Source organism: Zootermopsis nevadensis, unplaced genomic scaffold (genome assembly GCF_977971745.1).
Source record: "Zootermopsis nevadensis isolate Lab colony 2312 unplaced genomic scaffold, Znev_1.0 Znev_ptg000013l, whole genome shotgun sequence".
Classification (NCBI taxonomy): domain Eukaryota; kingdom Metazoa; phylum Arthropoda; class Insecta; order Blattodea; family Termopsidae; genus Zootermopsis; species Zootermopsis nevadensis.
In genome coordinates this window covers 12,004,720-12,024,582 of record NW_028259145.1, presented here as the reverse complement: position 1 = coordinate 12,024,582, position 19,863 = coordinate 12,004,720, and the positions used below count along the sequence as shown (strand labels likewise).

At 36.0% G+C, this 19,863-nt stretch overlaps 1 protein-coding gene across 5 annotated transcripts in view; it reads left to right on the top strand.

Moving 5' to 3' along the window:
• Nucleotides 1-16,952: 16,952 nt before the first annotated feature.
• unc-13 (protein unc13 homolog) overlaps nucleotides 16,953-19,863 on the top strand; it is a 185,652-nt gene continuing 182,741 nt past the window's right edge. For all 5 annotated transcript variants that reach the window (XM_087348618.1, XM_087348619.1, XM_087348615.1 and 2 more), the window contains exon 1: nucleotides 16,953-18,144. The gene's annotated coding sequence lies outside the window, so the exon portion shown is untranslated. The remainder of the gene's footprint in view (nucleotides 18,145-19,863) is intronic.

Here is a 19,863-nt window from a genome sequence, read left to right as displayed (position 1 = left end):
TGTGTGGTCATGTAGCATAAATTGTGGGACAAGAAATCCTTATAAAAATTGTATAAAAATCCTGAATGTAAGAGGCAGCTTAGAAGATATAAATTTTGAAGGGTGGACAGCATTAATTTGCGGTCTAAGGACATAAGAAGTACCGGTGTAAACGAGAGTAATTTGTCTCAGGGTAAGGGCAAATGGTGATTTCCTTATAAAGACATCCGAAATTTTTAATTTCATTAAAACATTGACATTTTCAACCGACTGAATAATTATCAGGTACTCAAGGTAAATTCGTAGCATGATTTAGAAAGTTTAATAGTTTGATACGTAATTAGCTAGTCAGTTACCCAGGTAGGTTATTAGATAATTAGTTAGTTAAGAGTAATATTTTAAAGCCGGGATCCATATCCGATTAATTCAAAGACGAGGACCACTAATCAACTGTGCAAATCAGCGTAACTTCAGTCATGATTAAACTCAATCTTATCTCGTATAAATCGTTGGGTTGGGAACTTAAGGCCAGACGAATTGGTTCATAGCAGAAGCGTCGAAAGTTGGGATGCTGCAAGTTCGACAGGCTTAGAAGCAGAGAGACGGACGGACATCAGTAGATTTGTAGAATTCAGCGTTGTGACGCACACTGTTGATTTACGACACTTCCGTCTTTCTCTCTCTTTTCCTCTCTGTTATTATCTTTTGGTCTTTTCATTAGAGGCCTCTTCCTCAATGGCCCCGTGCGGTTCACTAAAAAAGTGTCATGGAATGAAGCCGACCGGTGTACACAAAATTATTCCTCAGTCTGATAATCGGTTTATCTTGGTTTCATTATTTTAAAACCTCGCGGTGTTGCTAAGAATCTTGCGGAGATGGAGATGGTTTGGGTAATAATTATTCGTTAATTTTTATAAATTTATTTTTAGATTAATATCGGCTCTTCAATATGAAGTTGAGTGGTATTCACTTCGGACTATTTGACATTTTTCATTCCAATGCCCCTATTTGGAGACGTTTGTAACAGTAAAATAAAAATATTTTATTTTTTAAAATTTTATCCCTACGTGGAATTAATAGTCTACATGATTATTCTTACCACACTCCTGTTGCAGTTTTAACATACAGTGGTTAAAAATTACGTTAGATTACTTATGAATTGGTTATCGCTTAATGTTACATAACCATTTTTGTTGTAATAATTCTAAGAGGTTTATTGTAACAAATTAGTAATTTCTGTTTCCCAGAAAACTCACTCGGTCACGGTCAATTTTTATGAAAGCAAAGGGCAAGAAAATAATTTTGTGCACATCACACTGTATTAGTATTTGAGTTCACGTGGTTATTGGTTTTTCTGTCTCGGAACGAGGCGAAGAAACAAGTAAAATGGGATTGAACATAAATAATCAGAAAGTGGCGAACTGAAATCCGCTGAGAAATAATAAAGAAGCAATGATAGGTAATAGAAGGAAAAGTAAAAAATGAACACCTGGACCACGAAGATACGAAAGAGTAATCCATGTAACTAAAACGCGTCACGGATTTCAAACTGAGGGAAAGAAATATTTTTCTCTCACATCTTCGATTCAGTCTGTCATTACATACTATACTGTCGATCCTCTGTCTGTTTCTTACCTCGTATCACGTAGCTAAACTATAAGAGGGAAAAAAGGATTCGAACCTAGGACCTTTAACCTGTTTAGTTATTTTTATGGGTAGATCAAAACTGGAATTCACAGAATTGAGGCTGTTTTTCACAGAAAACTTACGGATCGAGATATTGGGTTGTTAATAATATTAATACTTTATCAGCTTTCAGCAGGAATAACGATGGACGCTGATCTAGAGGCCTGTCTCATCCATCACTGCATGGTTAGTATTCTGCCACATCGCCACTGTAGTGAAATTCGAGGAAAACTTCCTAATTATCACGGAACCAATAATTTATGTGCGTCTACTTTCCATTATTCTTTTTACCGATCTACTCGATTCGAGTTATTTGAAAAGCCAATACAAGTTAAATGTATCGGTTGAGTGATTAACACTGGGGCTTTTTATTTAGGAAGTTTTGGGCAGGACTCTGACCCAGAAATTTGCTATTATGATTTCAATTTCAACTGGAATTGTCCAGTTCTTATTGCCAAATATTTTGTGCTTTATGGAAGCCAGGAATCTACGAAAAGGTGACTGATTCGATGACTTTGCCCTATAGTAACATTTTTTCAGACAGTGAGTTTAATTAGACTGATTCGTATCGAATTTTCAGGCCTGTGTTATGCTTTCGCGCAAAAAATGACAAAATTGTAAGCATTTGTCGAATTTTCGAGCAGTAAGAGTGTTGTCACCCTGAGAATCATTACAATAGCCAACTTGGCATTTTGTCTGTAGTATGGTGTGTTTCCTTCGAAGCAAGAATGACGCTTTTAAGTATTATTTAGATTGGTTTTGTCATTTAAAGTGTTAGTAATACTATTTTCTTCTGACAATCCAAAGTTTACCATTTACTAATATTTATTCAAGGGTTTCAGAACTTATCTGTTCATAATCATGTGCATTCTTATCACTTTAAGTCTATGCCTGACACCTTTGTTGACATGCCATCCTAGCCTGTCTTATCTTCATGCCTTCGATAGCATTTCCGCCGATGTTGTTCTTTCGTTCTCCTTCTGTTTCTTCTTCTTCGTGTGTATGTGACGTAAAATAAATATAAACGATATCGGCATATTGGAATCTCCATTCTCGGCTTCTACAGCCTTGACACTGGGTAAATTCAGTCCCCATAACATTGGCAGAATTCCAAGCATTCAGTTCCCTTCCGCCTGACAGACCACTTGCCTGTTGAGTCCGCAACAGAGCTGGACATATCCCGCACGCAATGTTCTCTGCCTGTTGAGTCTGCAGAGCGCCAGAGGGCCGTAATTTCCTGCCGTAGGCTGGCTGTGCTGAACGTGAACTCATGTAGTGGCGTTTCCCTGTAGCTTGCATTGGATTCCGATAACTTTGTTGGACAACAAACTTTGGTAAATTAATTTAATAAACTAAAGAAATTTAACGAGATAATCTAAATAAGACACAAGTCAACACGTACAAAGGATCACCCGAAATATAATAATAATTGCATTGGCGTTTTTAATGTGCACAACACAATGCTCCGTATTTTACTGCTTTATTTATATTTCCAAGAGACGTTTGAAACTGGTAGGGCCATTGAGGAACGCCCAAGGCGAGATGCTAATTGCGATGGATTTGGTAGGCGGCTGTATTTTAAAAGCACCCAAACGTACCGATAGGAAACGGGCCCCGAAGCGTAGTGCTTCTGTATCTGTAATTAGCCCCGGCCAATTTGTTGCTGTTGCAGGGATACGAAATGAAAAGTGCAAGTTTCCTTGTGCTCACTTACGAGTCCGAATTGCGTGTGTGCATGTTTGTATCCTTATGTAATCTGTCAGTCGTCAGTTCCTGGGCACGTGACACAGAACCTACAAGTGGATACGCTAATACTAGAATTATAACCTTTGTCTGATTCCAGTAAAAAACGTACAAGCCGACTATTTAGGTGCAGAGTTATTATTCAGCCTCAAATCTGGTCAGTAATTTGCCTGGCTGTTATGAAACCTGGAAGTTCATTACTATACTGACGCGGACTAGTCACTGGGCCCTACCCTGAGCCAATTTGGTACCGTTTACAACCTAGTACTCTTTGCCTTTATATTATCCTCCTTTCTGTGCGTAGGTGTCTTAAATTATCTCCTCCAGTCAGGGTTTGCGAACTAAAATTGTGTGTGCATTGAAAAATATAAATTATAAAACGTGACATCAAGGAAATTGTTCCGTTCTGCATTTAATTCCTTAGAAGGCCCACATTTTCTCCAGTCTGTTCTCTGGTCTTCCCTTGAGCTAATAAACCGAGTTTCACAACCATAGGGGAGTACACACAGAATTATAGGTTTGTGAATATTATAATATTTGGGTGTATAGATAAGACTTTTGTTGTGTGTCAGAACTTTAGAACATCTCCTCCACATGTCTCTCTTGAATCGGTTGTTCGTTCCTACATTTCGTTTGGAAGTCTCTCTCCTGCCGTAGGGTAGCATTTCGAGAAGAAAATTTTACATGGAAAGTACATTAGTTCAGGGCTGACTGTGGTACAACGTTAGAACATGAGTGAGAAATTGTGTTCTGTAGTTTGCGTTGCGGAGAAAAGGCGTTATGGACACTGTTAGAAACGTGAAAGAATTTGAATGGCTGGAAAGCTAACCGCAAGGATTTGTGTTATTATGCATAATTTCGTGCGTATTTGTAATAACAAACCAGAATAATCAGTTGAACTCTTTAATCAGTTTACAACTACAGGCAAGCTACCAAGAAATAGCATACACTAACTTTCACCGACTTTTGAATAAGTAAATATTTACAGGAAGCTGGATTATGAATATGCACATGTTAAGTCAAAACGCAGTTTACTGGATGCTTGATGAGTAGAAATATCCACGAAATTTTCGGTTAATAGCGCGTCTTTACATTCTGTACGCGAATGTCATATAACGTAGAAAACCTATTACAAACAAATGTCGTTTACAGACAATTTTCAACCAATTTGAGAAAATAATGGGCAGATTTAATTCAGACTATCGACTAGGAAAACTAAGAGTCTGTAATGGAATTTCAAGAAAGCAATCACTTTAGCTGTAAAGTAGCTGCGAACAGATTGAAGAAACAAATGTAATTACCTAAGTTCCGATACGTCTGCATCTCATTACCAGAGTGAAGATATAGATATTAAACTTAATAAATTGCCGATAATTTGTGGGACATCACGTAGAACTTGAGAAGTAAACGATTAAGATTACGAGGTTTTCACTGCTGCAAATATAATAATCGACTGTCTTCTGGGATGTTACATCTTGTAGTCTCGTAGAAATTGATCGACGTTTCATAGATGCTCATCGCCCTGATCATGCCGGCAATTAATCAGTTTCTACCAGACTACACTTCTCAACAACCCAAAAGGTGTATTTAAAGTTGTCATGGCTGTCTTTTGCAATCCAGAAGATAGCCATCTTAATCCTAAAAAACGTCTATATTAAAAACTGTATAAATTCGTGACAGAGCTTATGTTGACTATAGCTGTGGAAAATTGGCAGGAAACCAAACAGAGAAAAGCAAGAATGAGAGAGATAAGGTTCCTGTAATAGGTACTTGGATTTACTCTCTTAGCCCAAAATAGGTATACAGATAATATGTTGCAATAATAAAAACACGCCCTAGTGAAAAAGACCCATTAAAATTTAACGGGGAATTATTCTTCATCCCTTACCCATTTATTTATAATTCCCTCTCCTAACTTTAACTTTGTTATTGTTTGTAAAGCGGCGCAATGTTATATAATCCAATTAAAAAATATACCGCGATGATATTTATTTTTATATCAAAAGTACAGCTCAGACGTTCTCCTCCTTGGAGTACACATTTTACAAATTCTTTATTTGAAGCTTTGCTTAGCCGTTCATTTGGTCTTGATATGCATTTACTTCAGGCACAATATAGGCTACATATTACTTTAATAGCCATGCCTAATTTGTTATTTTAGAGTTAGCAACGCTACTGGCAAGACCCTGTGTAGTCAGACATGATTCTATCTTGAATTTGTGAGTATTGAAGTTATCAGGTTGGTGTAAATTTATGTTCGTCGTCAGGGTTTTAGCACCGTGTGTATGTGTAGGTGGATAGCAACGTTTTGGAGGAACATACCGTCGCTATCTTTAGGTTTAAAGCGTGGTTATTGGCAAGGGGATGATTTATATAGGACTAGAGAGGGTACTAGGATAGGGGAGTTTTGGCCTCGACTTGGTGCCAATTTTCCTTAATTTAGTTAATCTCCCTCTGTAAACTAAATTCAGTGATGGAGACTAGCTCTTTTCAAGGGGGCCACTTGACTGATGACAGAAACAGAAAAAAAATTGTTTTTTGAAAGTAAAACCAAGACAATGAATAACGTCAACAACAACAACAGCAATAATAATAATAATAATCGCGTTTATCCTATATAAACTATCCACTTTCCTACAGTTTCAGTTGAGCTCTGAAGATGGAGTTTATCCAAACGTTTACACGGCGTCACAATCCAGACGTCCAGAATCAGAAAGCTTCACTTGATTTAGTATTCACAGTGTTTTTTGCTTTTTTTAAAAAATAGGCCTTAGGGTTTCTCGTACAATTCCCACTCGTCGGTGTAAATAAATAGTCTTGCATGCGTGCCCTATTTATACGAGTGACAGTCGTTGTCGCAGGGGCACCAACAACCACACGTGTGCGTGGACAAGTAACAAACATGTTACGTGTGGTTGTGGGTGAATCTGACGGTTCCTCTGTCATGTTATCAGCCTCACCTTGTTCATATTACAATGTGCTGACAATTGATATTCGGACAGAAATGGAATGTGCGTTCGAGTACGATGGGTCATACGTCACTGAAAGCCAACACCCAACCCAATGCTAATGTTACACCTGTGACATTCATTTTCCCGATACATGGTGTTTTCTTTATTTGCATGACTTATTTCCAACATAAGGAAGGAAGATTAAAAATGTGTAAGCGTCATTTTATTTACACAGCTGCACGTGGAAGTAAACATATATTAATTTATCCTGCATGTATTTAGTTTTAGTTTGTCAGTGACAATTTAAATTTTATTACTGATTCTAGACTTGGCAGTTTATATTTTAGGCTGTCTAAAGTAACCTGTTGTGTATCTATTACATTGCGTACTCAAGTTATTTTGCGCCTTGTCTATAATACAATCGGAATCGTTTTAAGCATGCCCCCATTTTTAATCTTCATTACATGTAAACTACATTGGTACCCTTTCATAAGTTTGTTTATGCCTTTCTTTTACAACCTAATATATTTGTTCGTATTGTTTGTTCCTGTCTCATTCAGTAAACATTTTGTATGTTGCTGCGTAATTTAATATCAGCTTGTAAACATACACAATTCTTAATGAAATAAATTTTGTGTAGCCAGTTCTATCGTGCGTAATAACAAGAAAGAATTAAACAGCGTCACGTAGTTCCTATACAAGTAGATAGTTTTTTGGGATCTTATCTTGTTCATAAATTATTGTTTTCAATGTCAGTTTTGTTGGCGTAACTTGTAAAACGTTTGGAGGCACAAACTACAAGCTTATACGTTGTTCCTTTCTTCTCAGATGTACGTTTGTAAGACCTGCATATGAAGGATGGAGGTGTTAGTGTCATAGCTCTCTCTCTCTCTTTATAGCCATTATTTTCGGTGCTTATAAATCATCGTTATCCCAGAGTCGGATCACAGCCTAAGTTCTCAGAAACTCAGACCACCTGTTTCAGTTTTACAATTTTCTAAACACTGACTACATGTATTTGGTTTCCACTGTCTTTTGACAAGTTTGATACAGTTATGGTCTTACCCATGGATAATAATCAGAATACCGGTTCAGTCCTTCTGTCCCAATGAGGTTCATATGGTAAATATGAACGCGATAGTTGCTTAAAATGAGTCTTGTCCGCCAGTCCTAAATAACCTCTGAAGTTGACGTAGTGTCTTTAAGTAACCTACACTTCTCTCCCAATTACTGCGAGAATCTGCGTAGTAATTATTTTCTTTTATCTCCTCAAAAAGTTCGAAAAGCTTTACAGTATTGGTCGCTTATTGAGAAGGGCACGGATCACGATATAATTACGTACCTACTTGGTCTCTCCTTCACTCAATTCTTGATACCCTGATGCAGACGCCTTTACCTCCGTGCGTTGCTACCATTTCTAACCCCCACCCCACCCCCCAGCCAATCATCGGTGTTTAATATTATATAAACGAACCTCTTCAGAATAAAATGTACTCATATGTTTTCAGTTGAATTTGTTTTTCCCAGGTATATTTTCATTGTTGTATTTCAGCATGATTGAGTAATCGATATTATAGTACTTTTTTAGTTGAGGTATTGTCTAATACATGTATTGATATCAAACAACTATTAAACATCAGTTTAATATTTAATGTGTGCTTTTGTGTTCCGTAGGTAAAATATTAATTGGAAGTTTATACTTTTATTTTATAATAAGTTGACTTATAATTTCGAAATACATTCACCACTTTCCGTAACCAAATGAAATTTAATCTGTGGAGATATATCTCTTTCGGACACAATTCTCTCACAGTAAACTGTGTTGCACCAGTTTTAAATTGACTTGATAAAAATCTCGATCACAGAACACGTATCTCATCTGAAGCATATGTTCACTCAGTTCATTCGAGGGATCTACACTCAAATGAAAGCTGAATCCTCCGATGCCAGCTTTTGTAATAGAAGCCCTCCGTTCGTCTGATGGAATACAGCAAAGCTAAAATATGATTTTTTTCCACTTGAACGGAGAGTTGACAGTGGTAAATGAAAACGAAGCCGCAACAGCTGATGGTGTAGTTCGACAAATATTCTGTGGTGCCGCTGCATAGAAATGATTATTTATATCTCTTTTTAAGTTCGTACATTTCGCTCTGTCGCGTAGATCCATATATATAAAAATTACGTTTGATTAAAATAAATAAATATATACATATATTTAATCAAAATAACTTCTTGTTACTCTTACTGAAATCAGTGTATATGCTAGAGGTAAAATGGATAGGCTGATTTATTAAATTGATGTTCTCCGGTTTTAATCCTTCATAAATACGGTAAAATTCAAAGACTTGGAAACATCAGCAATTTAAAAATGAATTTGACGAAGCCGTTAACAGTCGATTAAGCACAGGGAATACTTTCTGACATTCACTATAGAACTTTTCATTTCCCTTTTTCTGTTTATAAACCTACGAAAGTATATGAAACTGTAATTTTACGTGTTCTGTGAGGTAGTGAAACTTGGTCTTTCGCCAAAAGACATTAATGTGCTGTGGATTACATTTATACCTAAGAGAGAGGAAGCCACGAAAGCCAAGAAAACTGCTCGCAACTTGTGCTCTTCATCAAATATTATAAGCGAGATCAAATCCTGGAGGACCGAATTTGTGGTTCGCGCTGTTCTCGTAGGACAAATGTGAAACGCCTGCATTTCGACAGAGGACTTAATGAGAACACAGAATTTGTGATATCCACGCTTAGATGTGAGTACAATATTCGAACATACATATCTTAAAGAAATAAGATGCGAAGGTACAGACCAACGTTTCAAACGGGGCGGAACGTTTCGGTACGAAAGCCTGAGGAAGAGACCACATTGAAGGTCTAGGTGTAGATATGAGGATAATATTAAAATTGAGATTAAAATTGAAATGAAAGGGTGTAAAGTAGAATAATTTAGCTCTGGATAAGAACCGGTGGGATTATGTGATTATTGTAATGAACCTTGTGGTTCTAAAAACTGCGAGGAATTCCTTGACTTGTTGAACAACTATCAGCTTCTCAAGGACCGTTCTCCACGCAGTTAGTTATTTGGTTGCAGAACTGTTTAATCTACAATATTTTGGAGTGCGCGTGTGTTGAAGTCCAGTACGTTAATATTCTGAGAGCAAGATTCGTCTGTAGTAGAATCACACATATGAAAATTAACTATTCTTTAAAGCACAGCCAAAGTGCTGCCTGACACCTTTAGAAGTTCTGATACTATGAAGCATCATAATAGTCTAGAAAAGAGATTGGTAGTGAAGGCTAGAGCCCATCTAATTGACTAACTTAGTTCAAAACTTCTCGCAAATCAACAGAAGCTATCTGGCTGGCTAGAGCGCTACTGGAAAGGGTATAATTTGATAACTAGGTCTAAATTGAAACGCTTAATCTGCAAATGGAAACGCAGTGCCCCTAGAAGTTACATATCCACAGCACTTGTACCGTAAAGAATTAATTTCTCTTCATGTGTGTTCAAACATTCTAATTCTTTATAGATTTCGGCTCTTTTAACGCAGGGAAGAGCTGATCTTGCAAATTTGTGAACATTTATATGCATATATATTTTTTCTAAAAAAAGACGTATGTTAAATTTAATCAAAGGTATATATGCCTTATTGTTAGCAGTGACGAAACTGACTTAGCAGTCTGGTAGTGCGGAAATTCAATGTTATTAACCCCCCTCCCCCCAGTCGCAATACAACGCTAAGGTACTTAAGTAGCAGTTGTAGTAGTGATAATAATAATATGCGACTGTTATTTTATTTAGAAAAATATTTCGTTTATATTCCTGTAGTTTTATTGGTCTGAAGCCTCAGTATTACCCACGTATTCTTGCTTTTAGTTAATATGAAATGCGTTTATTGCGTGTCCGTTCTCTTCCCGAGGTAATGTTTTTGGTAGACGTTTTCCTGATTTTTGGTTGAGGACTTTACATATTGTATAGCAGGTTCTGATAGTAAACTAAACAGCCCCTCATTCGTCCTCAGTAGATCTGAGTAGCTAGTAGCAAGTGTCATTTATCATGATTCTCTCATTTCAATTTAGTGTAAACATAGCGTCTAATATATATATATATATATATATATATATATATATATATTCCAGTCTATCTTAATATTCACTTGGGTCAGAAGTAACAAATTCACTACATAATTCTCTTCTTATTTCACGTGTCCATGGACCCACCATCATGTTTTATGAATGCAAATAAATTCTTCAGACTAATCGCACTCTTTAATTCTGTCCGTTAAAGAATTTTGGTTTTCAGACATTAAATATTTATAATATTAGCAACTCAAAGCAAAATTTATTTCAGACTTATTAATATATCTAGATTTAATTATAAAAGCGTGAGGCGCTCGTGTAATTTAAAACAATTTTAATTAATATTTCAATCTTATCTCTTTCCGTATCACATACAAAGGAAACTAATTATTCTTTGTATCCCACATGCAGTTTCTCCCGAACTTTTTCTTACTGCCATCGACAGTAGTTCAGGACGAAATATTCACAAAAATCAGTAAATCACGTTATGCGTATTGTGTTTTGCTTCACCTCGCTGATACCTAGTTTAAACACTTTATTCGCTTAAGTAGTATCAGAGATGGAATATAGGGAAGCAGGAGAGAAGGACCTGAATTCTCCTTCAAAACGAGTGAAAACAAATAGAAGGCTTTCTGTATTCCTTGTGTTCTTAATTCGTATCAGTTTTTTAATAACGTTTTATCTATTACAAGAATCACTGTAGTTTTAGAAAGTCATGTTCTATGTTCACATCGATCGTGGACGTCCTTTGTGCAAGAAGCTTATAATGAACTGTCGTAGATAATAGTGATTTTATTCTAACGATTATTGCTGTTAATTAATATTTATATACATTTTATGTGATGCCGTAGGTAATTTTTCAAACTTAATTCTAACTACTTCTAACAATTCTTGAACTTGTGTTTGTTTATGATGTAAAATTCACGATACGGTATGTGTAACACACTTAAGATTTATTTTGAATGATATATGAAACTTTTAGTCAAATACTTCATTCATTAATTAATTTCGGTCTTAGCCTATTTATACATAAATAATATTGTAACAGCTTTCAACTTTGCATCACGTATTTACGGAAAGATATATTGAAACGTTTTCGATATTTACGTTAAAACATATTCATATTAAGTAATATTTGTCAAGTAAGTGGTTTATAGAGAGGACTTATAATAATATTCTTTCAAAGTGGTCTGCTTGTGCAAACATCAGACAGTTTTAAGCCTATCTTTTTAAATACGACCTTTTATCTTTTGGTAAAATAAATGTCCTTTTATTAAAATTTAGGCTTATAGGCTGTAGTACACATACGGTGTTTTAATATAACGGCTATATTCCATCCGACCCCTCTGACATTGCATTTTGGTTTGCTTTTTGTACAAAACAAATATTAATGAAAAGGCCTGAAACATGTCAATTGTTAGGCTCGTATAATGTAGTTTTGATATGAATAAAACTTATCTTCGTTTTGTTGGGTCTACTGCATTTCAAGTGAGAAAGTACGTTTCCTATTGTTAGAACTAGGAAACACGAGCGGCACAAATTAATTTCTCTGGCTTCCTCTACGTCTCTACATTACAGTTAAATTAATTCCTCGCTGCATGTGCAGCTGTGTTCACATTTTGTGGATCACCCTTCAGTGCTGCATCAGCTAACCATTGTACAGTCACACAAAGCTTTGAAGACGTTTCTCATAGCAAGCGATGTAGTTTGAATTTGGATTTATTACACTGACACTCTTGGTAATCAACTGTCCATATCGGCTGTCTTGACACAGAATCCGTAATCAGGTAGTCCTGGTGAGGCCCGTTATAATAAAGTCTCGCGCCGTGATTTATACAAATAACGTTCTTGCTGTTCCTGTACTTAACACGTGGTTTTCCTAGCGTTCAATTGTTTTGTAACTTTATAATGAGCTGACATGTCTCTTGCTACAGATCTACATAACGTTTAAATTAGACAAAGAATGTTATGTAAGCCGAGTAAAATACAGCAAGTTATACACTATTAATGCAAAATGAATTTAATGGAATAAACATTTATCAGGATAAAAAACGCAATGTTGAAGCTAAATAAATAGAATGTTAAATGAACTAGCGTAGTATGACACGTCACAGTTGACGGGAATGAACCTTTTCTTCGATGGATAGTAATAAGGTTTATTGCAGCATTATCTTTGCAAATCGCACTGAAAGTAAATTTATAACATTTCTTCATAAAGTAAATTGAATGTGAAAACATCGTCATGACAACAGAAGCCAGATTCCTATCAAAAACAAAACCGACCGCTTGACTCCAAACTGCCAAATCCCTCCACTCTGGCCGTTTTATTTTTTGCTATCAGAGTGGCCACCGTCAGAACTTAATTTTGTTTCTTTCCGCATTGTAGCGGACATTGGCTGCTACACGTATTCTAAATAGATAACTGAAGTTACAGATTTATGTGCCATGCCATGAGCGTATAAGAGGCGTTGGGGTAAAACTTCACGTCTACTATATTTCTTAGATATATCGAATTATCAGCTGGACTCTTTGATCTGATCAATCAGTCAGGGCTCATAGCCCTGATCATGGAGACATCAAGCATCACTTCGGTAAATTTCCACCAGACTTCACGGCGCAAAACCCAGAATTCAGCCATCTTCATATTAATCTCGCATTTCCTTTCTGATACATTGCAGTAGTCTCTAATATGAATCACATCAATCATGTAATTTACCTGTTTAATCCAATTTCACTTTATACGTTGTGTCAGGTAAGTCTGCTTTTATGCGGCAACAAATATGACGTGGAACGGAACAAGAGGGTCACTAGAAAATCTATACTGGAGGCTGTAGTTGATTCTCATACAATGTCTGAGGTTGATAGTTCAGACCTGGCCGCTTTAACGGACGTCCCAGTATTATGTCACGTTTCCTTTGTGAGATCATGACACGACAACACAAGTGTATAGAACTATGAGGTTCTCTGGACAGCATGCTCTTACCGACAAGCGTATATTTCGTTATAGCCAATGATTTGAGCTGAAAGAGGCCCGAATTACGTAGCTGCAAACTGAGCATTCGACAAGCCCTTCCTATACACCACACAACATAAATGAACGTTTTGTAGTTAATATTTACATATCACCATCTGTCCAGGACCATTTGCAAGTCAAATACCACGACCTTTGTACCAGAAAGTATAGAGGAGCTTGACTGAGACAATTTACATATTATCATAAATGGAAGTTGCCTGTATATACACAAGTCCAATATAGTGTTTGAAAATCACTAGGATATTTGTCTAAAAATAAATGTTTGGAGTGAATGTACGCTGTTCGTTTAGTTATTATGAAATTTATAAAAAAATTATCAAATAAAGTTTTGAGAACCGGATATGTTTCCGAAACATTGTTTGATGAAAACTAAGACGATAGATACTGTCTATTATCAGAAATATTTAGCTATGTTTCTTTAAGGTCATGCAAATTGTCTGAAACGATTCTAGAATGAGCTATATATGCATATAGAGAGTGTCCCAAAGAGATGTATGCAGCTATAATGTGGTGGCCGCTTGCCAGTCACGTGCACATCTCTATCAGTTGTGCCACGAAGCTAACGGTGGTAATTTTTAACACCTACACTAGATTCGCTAACTCACCAAGTGTCATTGCTGACGTGTGTAAGTAATTATTTAGTGGCTGTGTGTATATCAACATGTAAAAAAATATTCTGTCGTCTTATTTTTTATTTTGTTTTGTACAGTGCGGCGTATATGTGCACGTAAGAACGGACATGGAGTGTTAAGAAATTTCATCTTTGTAAGAACAGTAGAATCCGAATTATTCTTATTTCTCTATTTATAATTATATTTTATTAAGAAGTATAAAGTAAGACCAGAAATTGAGGGACAAAATTTCATGAGACATTACTTGCATCATCTAAATATAAATTATATTGATGTAAAATGCATAGAAGTGGCGCGTGATGAAATACAGGCTCGTAATTTTCTGATATTGCGATCACACATTCGAGTTTTACTATCAGATTTACAGTTAAGTTTTTTTGGTAGATTTGTTAGTTTATTCGTAAGTTGCTTAGACGATTAGTACATTGTAAAAACTTTCCGAACGTCTATAAAAAACTGTATTTTAAACTATTTTACATGCGGTACCTATTTATTCCCTGACTGCATTTAGCAATTAGAAGCATGTTGTATTCAACTAACCTAGAAATACATTTATTCTATGATGTGTATCTAGCTCTGGTAAACAAGTGAAATGCTTTGTAGACAGTATTATGTTAGTAAATATGTAATCGTGTTTAAATTAAATTAGATTATCCCCCTCTCATGTTCGAACGGTCGCGCTAGAATATAAAACTATATGTAATCTTCTTCACTATTAATAGGTTTGCATTTATTCATAAAACAATTTTTACATCGTCAGTCAACTCGGAGTATTAAACTATTAGAATTTTCTTTTCTTTTCAAGTGCAGAACTACGATTTATTTTTATTCAGGTTTGCACGACTAGAGTTTAATATATATTTTTCGTTTTCGGATAAATCGCTTTTAATTTTGGTGCTCTAAAGTGTCAAAAAATATTGCTGTTCCCATTTTCAGGGTGGATGTCTTTAAAACCTCGCTCATATAGACATTCGCCCTGAAGGTGATAATTGAAATGTTTGCTGAAACGTTAGAACCCGACGTGATTTATCCCGAAAACCGAAGGTGTACTCCATATTGGAAACACGTGAGGCAAGTGGCCTGTGTGCAGGCAGTTGGGTTTAAGGGGTTAGGTATTTTACGTTGTCTTTACCTCCAATGTCTAACGAAACCGAACCCCGGTTGGAATATCAACTCCTAGCAGATTTGGGCGACTGATTCTGTTCTATGTTTTTCCTACAAGGAAAATGGAAAAGGTGAATGATGTTTGTCTTCTGAATATAATAAAATATTCTGATTCGTTTGCTTTAGAGAATGAAAGATTTGATTTATTCATTATTGTGTCGACTAACTTGATTTATTCGGTTATGTTATTTAGGAATCAAGGCTTAAGCCTGTCACTTTACTCACATAATATTATTGTTGTTATTATTAAAATACCGTCGCCATCATTAATTAAACCGATGCTGCTTTGTTGTTAAAACCAGTGCATGCTCTCGTCGTGTAGTTAGAAACTAGGCTGACAGAGACAACATTACAGCCTTTGAGTGTGTGGAAAGAAAGCGAGAAGATACACGAGATGTCTAGCAGTACAGCTCTTTAGTGCTTTTCTTGCGTAGTTTACTTTGATCCATTACTGGTTTTAAACTTTTGTTTGTGAAAGGCATGTTGATGAGAGTGTGATGTGAATTCATTCGGATTATCTCAGTAACGAGAACCCTCAAGTCCAAAGCTCTTGCTTTCGTGTTAAATTGTATGCTTCTGAGGTATATGTTTGAAATATTATGTTTGCATGCTCCTGAATAGGTCACTTTATTGAATGCATTTTCATAACAGTGTCACCAATAAAAGATAGATTTCATTCGTTTGTAGAATTGTTAATCTTACGGATAATTCACAGGAATTGTTTTAAGCTGTTCGAAATGAAGTGGGATTTTGTTTCTGTTTGGCAATGATGGACGAAGCAGCAGTAATTTCGTAGGAGTCCCTTCAACATCCCTACTCTCAAACCTTCTAAACCTTCATAATAACATACGGCCAGTGCTCTGCAGTATGCATAAAGCTAATAGCTGAAACTTACGTACACGTTTCAGGATAAAGAGCTTTTGCGTTTCATTTAAAATTTTAATTGTACATAGAAAGTGTTGTCAGTTTTAATATTTTAAGTTATATTTTCCTGTACATTGTAAATTCTTTCCATCTACTCCTAGGTGTCAGAAGTGGTCTCCTGCCAAAACTTTTTTCTAGATTTTTCTAGATTTCTTGTATAATCGTTGCATGCTACACACTCCGCTCATCTCATTCTCATTTATTTTATCCCCAGTAATATCTGATGAAGCTTATACATTTTGAAATTCGCTATAAAGTTTTATCAAGCCTTCTGTAACTTCCTCCGTGCCAGGTCCAAATATTTTCCTCAGTACCCTTTTTCAGACACCCTAAACCTGTGTTCTCTCAACGTGAGGGACTGACTTTATCATAGAAAATAAAGCAATTCACGTTTTAATCGATGTGTTCTTTGTCTATGAGCGGGAAAACGATGTTCTGAACTGAATTCTGGGCTTTACTGTCCTTTTCAATTTTCACGGTTTCACAATGGAGTATAGAAAGTGCAACTCCTTCCTTCATGCCAGTCACGTTTGAAGCGTAGCTCAATACGAAATAATCTAATTAGTAATAAGACAAGGTAGTTTGTTCGTCTGAAACGTCGATATCTACCTACAATTCCACACGGTATTACAACCCAGAAGACCAACATAGATACCTTCACCGGCCCAAGAACCTCAAATCTCGTATCGTTACAAATAATTTCACAACACTGTTAAAATATTCAAACTTAATTTTCTCTATCTAGAAGCCCAACTAACTCCTTGGATTGGAACTGAAAATGGACCGGGCCGATTTGGCGGCAACGGGGGTGTATAGGTACCCTGCGATGGCTAACAGGCGTCACGAGAGAAACCAACTTAGAGAAGAGTCGAGTTCGGAAAGATCAATAGGGGGTGTTTGCGCTGGCTGTAGCGCGCAGGTTACCCCTGCCAAGCACGTTGCCCGCCCGCCATCGTTCAGTCCAAGCTTGGCCGGGCGTCCAAGCCTCAACAGGATGTTCGTGTCCAACCACCTAAAATACTGCTAGTACTCCTCTTACAAATACTGTGTATGGGACGAAGCAGACTTCGTTATTTATCAGCTCTTACATTCTGTGTGTCTTTACCGTGTGACAAGTGTGTCCTACTACATTTAAAAGTGTGTGATTTAAATAAGAAGAAAAATAAGTTGTATTTTCACCATTAAATTTAATGTATAAATTAAATATTATACGAGTATAATATATCGTTCTTAGAATAAATTAATTTATTCGTTCAATTTCTGGGCCTAAACATAAATCGATTTCGTGTTAATATCCACATATTTTGACACCTCTGTAAAGATCTCTGTTCGTCGTGTAAAGATACATAGCTTTTTAATATTTAAAACCAGCTCCTATTAAATTAATCATTTCTGTGAATTATATTCTTGCAAAATAAAGTCGCCAAATGTTTATGTGTTCTCAAAGTTGTCGGTGTTAATTAATTTAAGTGATCGTGAACCAAGTGGAATGTGGATTGTCCGTTTTTAACTCCCGGCACAAATATTTTCGTCATTAATAACAAGAGGAAAATACGAAATTTGTATTTTATATGAGAAAACTGCTGGGTATACAAGAACCTGCAAAAGTGGTTATAATTTTGGTGAATACACAAGGCTGAAAAGAATATTCTGACAGGAAACTGTCGATTCTTCCGTGGGCATGCAACAGCCGATGCTGGAAACAGAACATTTCTTTAAAAAAATTAAAAAATGTCGACGAAATGTCAGTCATAACGCATATCAATTTATGTTCGCAGTTTTCCGTAAAAAAATGTTGAAGAGAGATTCTTTCAGTTCTTTATTTTTTAAATACTAAATAACAGAGAAGAATACAGCACTAGAAGATTTATTTTTCCCTGCTCTATGATAAGTGAAAATATGTTTACTATTGATGTTGGTGTGGAGGAAGTTCACGGAAAGCGAGGTCAGTCGTTCACCTTACCTTTTATATAGAACCTTGTATCCTGTGTTTCTTCCACCGGTGCTTGAAATGGATGAATCGCCTTTTTTATTCATGTTAATGCTGCAACTGTTAAAACATTACTTCAAGCACTTCAATGCAAGTGATAATTCTTGAGAGTGTTTTGTGAAACGTTTGCTTTATTATTTTGTACAAATTCAAACCTGATTTGCAACATTATTTAAAGGATCTAGGATAACATAGATATTTACTTTAGGGCAGTGCTGAATAAAATTATTTTATTCACTTCTCACCGAAAACAGTTTATTGTACAAAACAGTTATTAAGAGATCTGGTGTAATTAAAACACTGATTAAGGGGAATTTGAATTCCGTGGAGGGACATTAATCACAACTTTGTTGACATACAAATACATATTATACCCTGTGAATATGAGTTGTTAAATCAGGTTCTGATTTCGGAGTTTTGTTATTTAATACCATATTTAACATTCAGAATTGATGCTGACGTTGTTAATTAAGGGTCAGCAGTGGCCGCGCGGTCTGAGGCGTGGGCCTTGTGCCGCTTGGTCACTGGTACCGTGGGTTCGAATCCCACTCAAGCCATGGATGTTCGTCCGCGTTTTTCTGTGTTGTGCTGTCCTGCGTACGGGTAGAGGCCTTGCGACGGACCGATCCCTCGTCCAAGGAGTCCTGCCGAATGTCTACAGATCAAGCCAACGAAAAGTTGGGACCCGCAGTGCTCAGGCACTTGAAGAACGGGTCGTTCCCAGTATCCAGTTGTTAATTAAGTCTGTTTGGAACCATTTTACTGGACGCTATGAACCAGATTGTGTAGTTTTGTTACATTTAGCGTAAAAATTGAGATTCATACTTTAAAATTGATATAAATATGTCACACAAGTTCTTAAAGAGTCAAAGAGTATTATCACACCCTTTCAAGCACCATCTGCATGTTATCATTTAAGTTACAAAACAAGAATACTGCTTCTCCTTGTGAATTTTTTGTTCTATAATAGTGTGGTTAATCATGTAACAATTACCAATCCTCCGAATGTTGATATTGTTTGGTCGAAGGCTGTGTTGGGAATAAAGCATAATAATTTGCAGTAACATATGTTTTCTGCAGGCGGCAGATACGCTAAGAACCACGTAAACTCTTTACGTATGTATTTTAGATACAAGCTCTAGCTCCGTATTCTGTGGCACAATGTTAATTGTTATCAGATATTCACTAGTTTCGGCGACAGTTTGCATGGATGTTGCATGGTCATAATTTTGTTTAATATTTAAAAGATGTATATTTTCGCTCACAGCTTTTGGCACGGGAAGTTATAATTCATTTCACTGTTAACATTTCAGAAATTATTAATTTAAAATGGATTATTTTGCATGCTTTATATTTAATATGAGTATTGAATATTCGTATAAACGGTCATAAGGAATTTGTATGTAAATTAAACCGATCTTACGAAATTTCGTGTTATTTTAAAAATGAATGATGAATTGCTCTTATAAACTGATCTGGCATTAACAGAATAATTTCAGTATGTGTAAATAAACATATACTTACCCAGAAAGTATTATAATTGTATTAATAAATAATTATGATAGAATATAAGCTTTTAAGAACTATGCGTCCCTTATTAGGACTAAATACTTGTAGACTGTCCTCATATATTTAATAAAGTATTATGCCATTGCGTTCTAGAAAAGTTAAATA